Source organism: Zingiber officinale, chromosome 4A (assembly GCF_018446385.1).
Source record: "Zingiber officinale cultivar Zhangliang chromosome 4A, Zo_v1.1, whole genome shotgun sequence".
Lineage (NCBI taxonomy): Eukaryota > Viridiplantae > Streptophyta > Magnoliopsida > Zingiberales > Zingiberaceae > Zingiber > Zingiber officinale.
In genome coordinates, this window is record NC_055992.1 from 150,627,907 (window position 1) to 150,640,902 (window position 12,996).

Sequence of the window (12,996 nt, forward strand, 5' to 3'; positions counted from 1 at the left end):
CGTGTCAAACAGACTTTTTTTTATCTTTTATAAAACTAACGGAATTTTTATTGAAATATTCCTAAAAATTATATTATTACAGAATGCATTTCGATAAAGGGCCCGAATATTCAAATCAATGAGCCGGCAGATCTTTCTAATATAAAAATATTTCTTATAAACCTTCAATTTAACGGCACATCGACGCTAGAATTTATCTCATCCGTTCAACCGCAAGGCTTCTCCCATCTCACCGTTCAAATTTCGGAGACTCGCGAAACGCCTTACTGGTCTCCGATAATCGCTGTCGCGCGGAAGACACGCACGCTTAAAAAGTCGCCTTTTGATTAGGTGCCTGCAGTTATTTTTATTAACGCGGCTTTATTTTGTCTATTGATATAAAAAAGCCTGATTGGTGTCTCGTCGTGGTCGTGGTGTCTTTCCGTTCAGAAAAGTCTCCGGTCTTCCTTCCCGATCCGTGTTTGGCGACGCCCAGTTCTTGTTGCCTCATCGCTGAGCCCTCGTCGCTGACCCTCGTCGCAGGCTGCTCCGGGGATCGGCGAGCGAAAGTAGAGTGGGATCGCGAGGCAAGGCGACGATGCATGGGATTAATGCGGCGGTGGTAGCGAGGATGCTTACGGCGATAGCCACGCCGGCGGGGAATGATGGGGCTGTGCTGCTTAAGGGGGAAGACATCCCCTTCGGATCGTTTGCGTGGTATGCATACGCCGGGATCTCGTGCTTTCTCGTTCTATTTGCGGGGATCATGTCCGGACTTACTCTGGGGTTGATGTCGCTCGGACTCGTCGAGCTGGAGATCCTGCATCGCAGCGGGACTCCTGTCGAGAAGAAGCAAGCAGGTAGGCCTTTCGATGTGTTTAGAGAAGTTTTATTCCCTTTTATAGGATAACAAGAGAGTCTTACTGTTATTTGATTGATTTTTTCACTCAACTTTTGTATTTCTATACCAACAATTTATATCGCAAGGCGTTTTGATTTTGAACGAAATGGGAAGCGGATTGCCTACTAGATGAGTTGCTAAGTGTACTTAAAACAGTATGAAATCTTTCAAATGTCACTTGAACTGATTAGATTGCAGTTAATGATGTTATGTTTAATAATATGATCGTCCTTGTAGTTGACATTCAAGTTGAAGATTTATGAACAAAGCTTTATTATCTTATGATCCTTATTGAACTATCTCCACCTCAAAGAAGTCTTCATATGCTTTGGAGTTGCTCCTAGCTTATCCACTCTACCTGATCTCGTTCATCAGATAGGAGGATTGAAGTTTACTTCCACTTCCTATTATGTTGTTTTGAGCTTCTTAGAAAGAAAAATAAAAGATTAAGAGGTAGGACAATTAGGTTAATTTGGCATGCTCACTTTGTACGATTGAAACTCCGCCTATGACGAATAAATCTTGCCATGGCCAATCCCAAGCCCAGATAAAGAAAGAGGCTTGCTTTAGGTTGCCAACCAACCTAAAACATAGGTAAATGTTATGTATACATTCATCAAACTATTGCAATAATGCTAGATTGTTCCTCAAAAGGAACACGTTGTAAGGTTTGATTGCAATGTCTTGGCAAGGATTGCTACATCTCCGTGAGAGCTTGGATGTAGTGTTAAATATACAACAGTTCTCTCACCTTAGGTTGGATAAGAGCATATATTATAGGAATATCAATTGTCTTAAATTTAGAACATGGAATGTAAAAACTCTCACCGCAAAACAATTGAGATAGTAGATACGATGATTAGGATAAAAATTAATATTTTATATTTATAAGAGATAAAATGGGTAGAAGAGATGACAAAGATAATAGCATACTTAGGTAAGTTATGGTACATAGGAAAGAGTAAAGCAAGAAATGGAATATGTATTGTTGTAAATCGTTCATTAAGGGATGAAGTAGTAGGAGTAGTTAGGAAAAGAGATATGATTATAAGTCTCAAGATAGTTGTAGCCAAAAAAAAAAAATTAATGTAATTAACATATATGCACATCAAGTAGCATTAGATGAAGACGCTAAACCTAGGTTTCAGGAACACTTAAATGAGGTAGTACAAATTTTTTTGATAAACGAGATGATTTTACTAGAAGGTTGGCATGTAAGCGTAAGAAATGAGGAATATGATAGGGTGTACGTGGGTTATCGTTTTAGAATAAGAAATGAAGAAGGAACACTATATTGGATTTTACGATAACATGAAAAATTTGTAAAGATTGAAAGAAAACTTACCATCCAACATAGGTTAGTGATATTCGATATGCACCTATAGTGTCAGTAGAAAGAAAACGTGCATGACTCCTATCATCAAGTAGTGAAAGTTAAAGGATAAGAAGTAAAATATCTTCAAAGAGAGGGTAGGACACTAATATTAGGAGAAATACATAACGACTCAAATATGCCATGTGATAAGATGACATCAAATTTAAAATCGGTGGTCAAGAGCGTATTCAGTGAGTCAAGAGGATGAGCACCACCAAATAAAGAATCTTAGTGGTGGAATGAGGAAGTAGAGGAGAAAGTAACGGAAACATGGACAATGTATAGACTTATAAGAACGAAGAAAAGCTAAAAAAGTCTGTAGTAGCCAAAAGCGGACAAGAAAACAGTGAGTGAAGTAAAAAAAAATGAAGCTTTCGAATGTTTATATCGACAACTTGATACAAAATAAAGGAAAAAAAGATTTATAAAATAACTAAAGAGATAGAAAAACAAAGGATCTTACCAAATAAAATGCATTAACAATGAAAGCAATATTGTACTAGTGAAGGATGAAGAAATAAAGAAGTTATGGAAATTACATTTTCTTCAACTTTTAAATGAAAGTTTAGGCGACTAACTTAACTTAGAAAATTTAAGTAGGTAGTATATAAATTTAAATTTTTATCAATGAACTTATATTTTAGAAGTAGAAAAAACTTTAAAAGAGATGAAAAATGGAAAAAGCAGTTGGAACATATGATATTCCAATAGAGGTATGAAAGTGCTTAGGGAAGCAGAGTATTGAATGACTTACGAATTTATTCAACTTGATATTAAAAATGAAGAAAATTCTTGATTAGTGAAGGGTAAGTACTCGGTCCCTTGTATAAAAATAAAAGAGACATAAAAATTATACGAATTATAGGGGCATTAAGTTAATGAGCCATATTATAAAATTTTAGAAAAGAGTGATAGAACAAAGATTAAGGAAGGAAATCAAGGTGATCGAAAATCAATTTGGATTTATGGTTGAAAGGTTAACGATAGAAGCTATACATTTTCTTAAACAAGTTATTGAAAAGTATTGGGAAATAAAGCAAGACTTACACATGATGTTCACCTAGAAAAAGCTTATGACAGAGTCCTTAGGAGTGGCTGAGCCAGGTTCTACCTTGACCTCCATTCTAACTCTTGTCGAGTTTTGTAGAGATTCATAGAGCTCATCCACCGCCATATTAGTCGAACCCTTCAACCTTGAAGACACCGATGGTTCACACGTCCTCAATCTTAGACCAGAACTCATTGGATGTATTCAAGACAAGTTATCATAGTACATGTTGTTTGCATAAGACATTATTTTGATAGGAGTAAATGCTAAGCTCAAAACTTGGCAGGAAACACAATAAAAGATTTTAGGTTTAGTATAATGTTTATAAAATATATAAAATTTAAGTTTAGTAGTTGACGTAGTAAGACAATTGTTAAGATAGGAGATGACGAGTTACTTGTAACCAAAAGCTTCAAGTATCAAAAATCATTTTTGCAAAAGGATGGAGGGGATGATAGAGATGTTTTACATATGAAACAAATACAATGGTTCAAGTAAAGGAGGGTACCAAGTGTTGTTTGTGATCGGAAGATGTCTCTAAAATTTAAAAAGAAGTTTTACAAAACGACAATTAGACCTGTTATGTTATATGAAGCTGAATGTTGGGCTATGAAGCGAGCACACGAGTAGAAGATGAGAGTTACAAAGATGAGAATGTTAAGGTGAATGTGCGGATGTATGAGAATGGATAGGATAAAAAATGAGAACATTAGAGAAAAAATTAGTTGTACCTATTGAGGAAAAACTTCGAGATACGTGTTTAAGATGATAGAGTATTTACTTAGATGATCAATAAATGCTCTAGTTAGGTGATATGAGACCATGACAAATATATACATTAATCGAGCAAGAGGAAGGCTAAAGAAGGCTTGGTTAGCAATGATAAAATAGAATAAGATTCATTTAAATATATATGAGGATATAATAGGGGATAACCCAATGACATAGGAGGATCCATATAGTCGACTCCATTTAATGGGATAAAAACTTGATTGTTGTTTTTGTTGCTTACGATGCACAATTGAACATTATAGCAGATCATATGTTGATAGAAGTTATATTTTACTCTCATAATTACCAAAATTTGTGTTGAAGTACTGAATTTATTCTTATTATCTGTATCTTGTGATTTTCTTTTGCACTTTCATTGCAGCTACCATTCTGCCTGTTGTTCAAAAGCAACATCAGCTTCTTGTAACTTTGCTTTTGTGTAATGCTGCTGCTATGGAGGTGTGCATTTAACTTTTTTTCTGTCCAAATAATGAATTTGTTCTAAATTCCTCAAATTTCTTAAGTGCCTTAGCTGCAGTTATTATGGTATGAAAGTCAGAAATTCTTATTGCATTAAGTACCTGCAAACAACTGTAGCACTTATGTTGGATCCTGACAGAAAGGTGTCTTTATGATTTTCAATAGCAAGGATTTTATCTTCAGAAGTTTGTAGATCATTGCCATCACTTATATCCCGATTTAAGAATTAGCTTGTAAGCTGATTATTCTCATCATGTATTTTGATGTTTCAGCTGACACATTATATTTTTTGGATTCTTTTTGATAATTTGTTGTCTTTATCTCTTTTTAAAGCAACAAGGTATTTATAAGGACTTAAAATAGTGATACAACCTTAAGCAGCAATCAAGCACTTATAAATATGTTATATTTTGGTTTTAGGCTTGGCTTGAATTGCTAACTCTTGAAGTGGTGTGCAAAGATATACCACTGCACCTTTGTCAGAATTTTTTTTTTCCAATAATAATCATATTTTAACTTTCAGGAACCTTAGTCTCCTGAAGATTACCATAAAAAATTAGCTCTAGAATTGTCACGCCAAGGACTTCTCTTCAACAATTTGACACTTCCACTAAGTTTACTACTAGATTCACCACGGTGGAGATATTGTCCTTTATGCTCATGAAAGTTGACAATCAGAATTTCATGCATTTTATGTAATGGCTCCAGTCATTAAATTAATTTCATGATGATTAATTGTTACTAAGTTTGAAGAAAAGGAAGGGGTGATCCACCAATACATGTCTGCAAATTATCTTTCTAACATATTCTATAATTTTGTAGTTTAGCATTTCACTTACTTGATTCTTTAAAATGATACTACAATTACTGACTCATTTGCTGCAGGCTCTTCCTCTCTACCTGGACAGGATATTCAATCCATATGTTGCTATTGTGTTATCTGTGACCTTTGTGCTGGCTTTTGGTGAGGTAATCATGTGTTACTCTTGATTGATTATAGGTTGGTTGTTCTCTGTTTAGAACTTATCATGTTGTATTTAATCCAGGTTATTCCTCAAGCCATATGCACCAGATACGGGTTGGCAGTGGGAGCAAACTTGGTCTGGCTAGTGCGCATATTAATGATCATCTGCTACCCAATAGCTTATCCTGTTGGCAAGGTAATTCTTTGTTATGCAAATTGTAATTTATGCCAGCTAATAATTTATAGTAGTCATCACAACAAGTAACAACTTAATATGATGGTGCAAGTAATACACTTCAATTATACTTCAATTATGCACCTTTTAAACTACATTCCTTTTTTGTTTTTAGAAATTCTTTTGATTGTTAAGTCATAAGTGATTGATTAGCTCGTGTTAAGCATCTTCTTCATAGTCAATTTTCTCCTAGTGCTAATTTCAAAATTTTTTCTGGAAAAATCTCCCACTAGCATGAGGTTTGCAATGCAACTTTGTGTCTTGAATGCTGGCCATGCACATTGCAAAGGAGCCATGCAATTATGATGCCATTCTGACCATCAAATATATGCTGATGTATTATACATCTCTTTGTGCATCAAGATCTCAGAATGTTTTCCTATTGCCTTAACTTGGGTTAGGATATGCCATTTCAATTTAGTCAGTTAGTGTTGGTATCTTTATAAATTATCTAAAAGTATCAAATCCTGCAGTAAATGAAACTAACTTTAGAGTTTTACTGCACGAGCATTCGACATAAGCATGGATATAAACATCAAACACAGCTGCTTTTAAATATTTTTATATAGAATAACAGGGGCATCTGGTCTCCATTCAGAGTGTCGTCCAAGTGTCAGTGTCTGACATAGGTACAGTGGGGTAGATGAAGTTTTCAAATATTGGAGCTAAGCTTGTCCAGGGATTTCTCACTTTTTTATTGTAAAATTCATTTGCATTCTTGTCAACCAATTGTCTGAAAATGAAGCTAACTTGAGAATTATAAATGAGAATTTCTGAAAATGTTTTTCTCTTCCAATTCAGCAAGAGGATTACAATATATAAACATCAAGAATGATCAAATCCCTTAATCCTAGGGTCTAATATAGGAAGAGATACAACCATAATTACAGCTTATCAAATCCCTTAATCCGAGAGTCTAATATAGGAAGAAATACAACAATAATTACAATGGATATATACAACAATAATGAAAATCTTAGAGAGATAATCAAGGATACACAATAAGTTTATTAGCATCAATATGTTGTTGCCTTTTCAGAGCTTTTGTAAAGACATCAGCTATTTGAAGATTAGTAGCAAGATGAGGAAGAGTGATAACACCTCGAGTAAAGACCTCCCTAATGTAATGAAGTCTACCTCTATGTGCTTTGTGTGTTCATGATATACTGAATTTGCAGCTATTTGAATGACACTAGTATTATCACCATGAAATGGAGTAGGATTAGGTGGAGGACATCCAAGTTCGGAGAGAAGGTCACATAACCATACAATTTTAAAACAAGCTACAAACATGGCTCGATACTCAGCCTCCGTGGAAGATTTAGAGACAATCCAGCTTATATTTCCAAGAATTCAACGCATCTCCAAGAAAAATGTACCAACCTATTGTAGACTTCCTAGTATTCAGGCAACTAGCTCAATCTGCATCACTATATACAATCAAATGAAGAGTAGATTTTGTAGGAAAAAACAACCCATGAGTAGATGACCCAATTAAGTATTGAACAATGCGACGAACGAACTGCAACAAAATCAAGATGTCTAGGTGATTGCATAAATTTGCTAACTATATGGACAACATATGAGATATCGGGGCTTGTGATTGTCTGATAGATAAGACTACCAACAATTTGCCTATATAAAAAAGGAACAAGCAAAAGCTCACCTTCATCTTTTCGGTATTTCACATTCACCTCCATTGCCGTATTGACAATAATAGCATCCTTTAAACCAGCTAGATCAATGAGATCTTGGATATATTTATGTTGATTCAAGAACAAACCATGATCTCGAGAGTGAACTTCCGGCCTCCCTAAAAAAATACGTGAGATGGCCAAGATCTTTCATTTTAAATGTACTATGCAATATATTTTGAATCTTAGTCATCAACCCATTATCATTACCGTTCATGATAATATCATCAATATAGACTAAGAGAAAGATCATATCAGTGGTTGTCTTGTGAAAGAAAAGTGATGAACCAATTGCCTCTGTGTGAAAGAGAAGATGAGAAGAGTGATGCAAAACTTCTCAAACCAGGCTCTAGGTGCCTGCTTCAACCCATACTAAGAGTGTCTTAGCTTGCAAACTTCATTAGAAGCTGTCATTGACATACCGAGTGGAAGTTTCATGTAAACCCCTTCCCTAAGATCCCCATTCAAGAAGGCATTTTTTACATCATAAAGGCCAAGATTTAGAGGATGCAATAATAAGAATGGTTCTCATTGTGGTCATCTTAGCAACTGGTGCAAATATTTCTTCATAGTTGAGGCCATATTCTTGTTTATTGCCAAGAATAACCAATCGAGCTTTGTATCTATCTAAAGACTTATGAAACTTGAGTTTTGCAGTATAACATTTGTATCTATCTAAAGAAAAACCAATCGAGCTTTGTATAGATCCACTTAGTACCAATGGGCTTAACATTTGGAGGATAAGGAATAATGTCCCAAGTATGGTTTTCATCAAGTGCTTGAACTTTTGCTTCCATTTCTAGTTGCCAACACTCATGTTCCATAGCCTGTTAATAAGTAGTGGGAATAGAAATAGAAGACAAGTAGACATAGCCACGGGGGTTGAAAAATCATACCTTTAAGGAGGTTTATGAGGTCTAAAGATTCTTTGAAGTGGAGGTGGATCATTGGAGATAGGATCAGATGCCGAAGATATAGAAGAACCTCAGTGAGACTTGTAGGAGGATCAGATGCAGGAGTGCGCTTATGATAAACATAACCAGGTTTAAACCTCAAGAAAATGTGGTAAAACCGATAAAACTAAATCAAATTGATGAGTTTGATGGACATGAGGTTCATAGCAAAGAAATCCTTTTGGGATTTCAACATATTCTAAGAAAGCATGCTTGACAGCTTGAGCAGTAAGTTTATTTCTTTTATACAATGGAAAAGGAAGTTTTTTGCTTTTACCAAATTTGCAAGAGGCATAATCAACAAAATCATTATTAAAAGAACTCGAATTTTTATTTCCAAGTAAACCAGTTTTAAGCAAGATTCGAAGTACATCAGAATTAGGGAGTCCTAAATGTCTATGCCACACCTGATTATCACATTGAATGACATAACAAGCAACATAGTTTTGTTGGTTCCGGTGGAATGGTTAGAGGGGGGTCAATAGTCTGCAAATTGAAATTACAACTTCTCTTGCTTTCTACATAGCAAGGACACACTATAAGTTAGATAAAAATAATATAAAAGAAAGTAGGGACTCCAGGTTTACTTAGTTTACAATTAGGGAGGTTGCTAATCCAAGACAGCGCACTAAGAAAACTTCTTCGACATAAGTCGGAGGCGGAGAAGCCCTTTATAACTTGGAAGCTCTAAATGAAATATAAAATTGAATACATAGTGGGTTACTTCACAACTAGCTTTAGGGCTCCATTTATAGTCTATTGGTCAAAAGTGACGGTTGCTGATGTGACACTTCAGAGGCGCCTCGAACGCTTGGAGGCGCCTCCAGCCAGATAAACTTTATCCTTATCGCTACCAACGTTCAAATGTTCTGGCATGTTGGAGGCGCCTCGGTTCATCGGAGGCGCTTTGATTCTGCTGAGCTGAATTCCACGACTTAACTCTTCGACAACGACTCAAGCTCTTCGGAGGTGCTTTGGTTCATCAAAGGCTCCTCAAGTCCCACACGTAGGAACAACTTCTCCGGGCATTCGAGGCGCCTCAAGTCTTCAAGTCATCAATGTTCAATCGGAGGCACTCAACTCTTAAGTTGACCATTTTCTGACTTCTTTTGCTTGGGTGATGGTCCGACCATCTAAAGTTGAGCTCACCCGAATCTAACTTCAGCCTTTTGTTGAGCAGACTTTCTCCCAGAATCTTGTCCTTCAGATGCACTGCGCGCGTCTTCTCGCTTCACCAATTTACTCTTCTGCATCTTCTCGTCTCTCGGATGCATCGAGCTCATCAGCTCCCTTCCCGTGCCATCCTTCTTGTTCGCTGTATTTTTCGCTCGACTTCTTGTGTTCCTAACTTTCTACACACTTAGACACAAAATATCAAACTCACAGGACTTAACTTAACTCATTGATCAATTTCAAAACTAATCCAGGGTACTTATAATCTCTTCCTTTTTGATGTGCATCAACCCGAGTTAAACTTAGGATAAACAAACAAGAAATTGTATATAGAAAATAATTATACAATTATAACATAAATATTTTGCAATTAAGTCCTCCCTCTAATTTAACACTACTCTTCCCCTTTGATCACATCAAAAAATATGAAAAAAATAAAAAGTGGGAGAGAAAAATTTGAAAAATTTTCTAAGGGTTATACATATGTGATGCAAGTATGTGTATTTTTACCACAATTATTTTGCAAATAAACTAATTTTTAAGAATTATACTTTAAATTTTCCAAATGAAGCCTACAAAATATTTTGAATTGGTCAAAAATTCTAAAATTTGTTGTCAATGTCAAACATAATCAATCTAATCATAAAAAAATATTCTACAAGAAAACTATTTTTCTTATAGCCAAAACAGATATCCTTATACATAAATAGTTATTTTTGAAATTAAATGCTTAGAAATAGGTTTTACGTCAAAACGACTTACAGCTTTTTTTGAATATTGAAAATATAATTGTTACATGTAGAAAAATCAAATTTTTTAAAAATCAATCCTCGAAAAAATTTTATTTTAAAAATTTGATTTTTGTTAAAAAGAATCATAAAAAATTATGGAAAAATTTTGATTTTTTTTTTTGCTAACAGATAACATATTTTTTTATCACATAAAAAGTTAAAACAGAAAAAATCGAATATAAAGTTTAGGAAAAATAATTTTGCCAATAATGTTAATAGTTTAAACAAATTAGTTTCTAGCAATTAAATTTCGGGCAACTCCAATAAAAATCTAATAAGTCAAAATAGATTTTGAAACCCAAGATAAATTTTCTCCTACGGGATTAATTAGATATTTTCTAGGAATATCATATTTTGATACTTTTACAATTTGAACCCTATGATTTCTAACATGCCAATTAAGCCCTCTATAATATCTAACATTTCTTGCAGGAATATTCAAAAATGAGTTTGAATTTGTAAAAAAATATTCTTACTCTAATTTTTGAGTTTCCATTAGTTCTTTTAATTTTTTATTTTATTAAAATCTTCTAGAAAGCATGCATATTCTTTCTTCGAATTTATATATTTGGTCCCTGTTTTACATAATGTTCTAGATAACATTTTAATACCTTCGTACAATTTATTGGAAGGTAAGAGTCATATTTCACTTATCATGTCGGGCTCATAGGTAGATACTCCCCTTCATTTATGCTCTCTCCTAAGGTGTCTTCATCGTCTTTTTCATGGTGACTTGCCATTAATACTAGTTCGGCGTATTCTTCTGTCTAAACTCTCCTGACGACGATTCACTATATGTCGCCTTGAGGTTCTTATGCTTGGGCCTTTGTCCTTTTGTCCTTTGCTTTTCTCTTGCTTTTCAATTTTTGGCAATTGTCCTTGATATACTTTTCTTCATCGCAGTTGTGCACCTTACTTTCTTTTTTCCGCATAGAAGCTTCTTAGGCTGTCTCTCATTAAATTTGTTAGTTTTAAAAAATTTATTGAACTTTCTTACCAAGTACGCTTCTTCATTTCCTTCGAGAGATGACTTTGAATCTTGTTCGTTCTTCTTGTCTTGCAGTGCTAGGTTCTGAGTTAACTTCTCTTCGTTTTTGAGCCTGCACATCTTTACTCGTGTAATTCGAAAGTAGAAAACAATTCTTCTAAATTACTTACCTCAAGATTTTTTAGATATAGTAGGAGTCTACTATTGACATCCATTCTTGTGTTCTTGGAAATTCATTTAGAGTATATCTTAGTGAATTTCGAATTGTTACTATCTCACTAAGGTTGTTGAATCCAACGATTAATTTCTTGAGCTTTGTGTGTAGTTGAGCAACTACTCACCATTCTCTAGTCGGAGGTTGCTAAGTTTGTTGTGGAGCATATCTCGTCTAGCCAGCTTGGTCTTCGAGGTTCCTTCATGAAGCTTCAGTAACTTCTCCCAAAGTTCTTTGGCGGAATTGTAAGTGTTTATCCGGTTGACTTCCCGAGACGGTAGTATGCTCAGAAGATGGAACTTAAGCCTTACCAATTGCCATGAACTTGGTGAGGTGCTCTTCCTTTTCTTCTCTGTTCTCATCCTTAGGCACTTCAAAACCATAAATTATAGTTAGTAAAATATCAAAGTGAGTTTTGAAATATGCCTCCATTTTTTGCTTCCAAAGTGTGAGTTTCCTTTCGAACTTTGGTGGGTAGATGCTTGATTCGACCAATTCTCCTTGTTGCTTTAGTCTACAGTTAGCTCTTCTAAGGCGTTTGGGATCTGATACCACTTGTTGGTCCTGATGGAATGGTTAGAGGGAGGTGAATAACCTACAAATTGAAATTACAACTTCTCTTGCTTTCTACTTAGCAAGGACACACTATAAGTTAGATAAAAATAACATAAAAGAAAGTAAGGACTCCGAGTTTACAATCGGGGAGGTTGCTAATTTAATGCAATGAGAGCGCACTAAGAAAGCTCCTTCTTCAATAGAGGTCGGAGGCGGAGAAACCCCTTACAACAACAGTTGGAAGCTCAAAACAAAATACGAAATTGAATACAGGGTGTGTTGCTTCACATCTAGCTCTAGAGCTCTATTTATAGCCTGCTGGTCAAAAGTAACCATTGCTAATGTGGCACTTCGGAGGCACTTTGAATGCTTGGAGGCGCCTTTAACCGGATAAACTTTATCCTTATCGCTGTCAACGTTCAGCTCTTCTGGCATGTTAGAGGTGCCTCGGTTCGATTGAGTTGGACTCCACAGCTTATCTCTTCGGCAACGACTCTATTTCTTTAAAGGCGCCTTTGTTCATCAGAGGCGACTCAAGTCCCGTATGTGGCAACAACTTCTCTAGGCATTCGAGGTGCCTCAAACTATTCGAGGCACCTCAAGTCTTCAAGTTATCAGGGCACCTCCATTCAATCGGAGGCGCCTTGAATGGTTAACTTTTGAGTTGACCATTTTCTAACTCCTCTCGCTTGGATGATGGTTCGTCCGTCTAGTGTTGAGCTCACCCGAATTCAACTATAGCCTTCTCCTCGAGCAGACTTCCTCTCGGCTTCTCGTCCCTCGGACGTATGGCGCACGTCCTTCTTGCTCCACCGATGTACTCTTTTACAATTTCTCGTATCTCAGATGTACCGAGTCTGTCAGCTCCCTTCCCA

The 12,996-nt window shown here is 35.6% G+C and overlaps 1 pseudogene; it reads left to right on the forward strand.

The window, feature by feature from the left end:
• The first annotated feature begins 404 nt into the window (after positions 1-404).
• The window catches only part of LOC121971674, a 56,877-nt pseudogene continuing 44,285 nt past the window's right edge, over positions 405-12,996 (forward strand).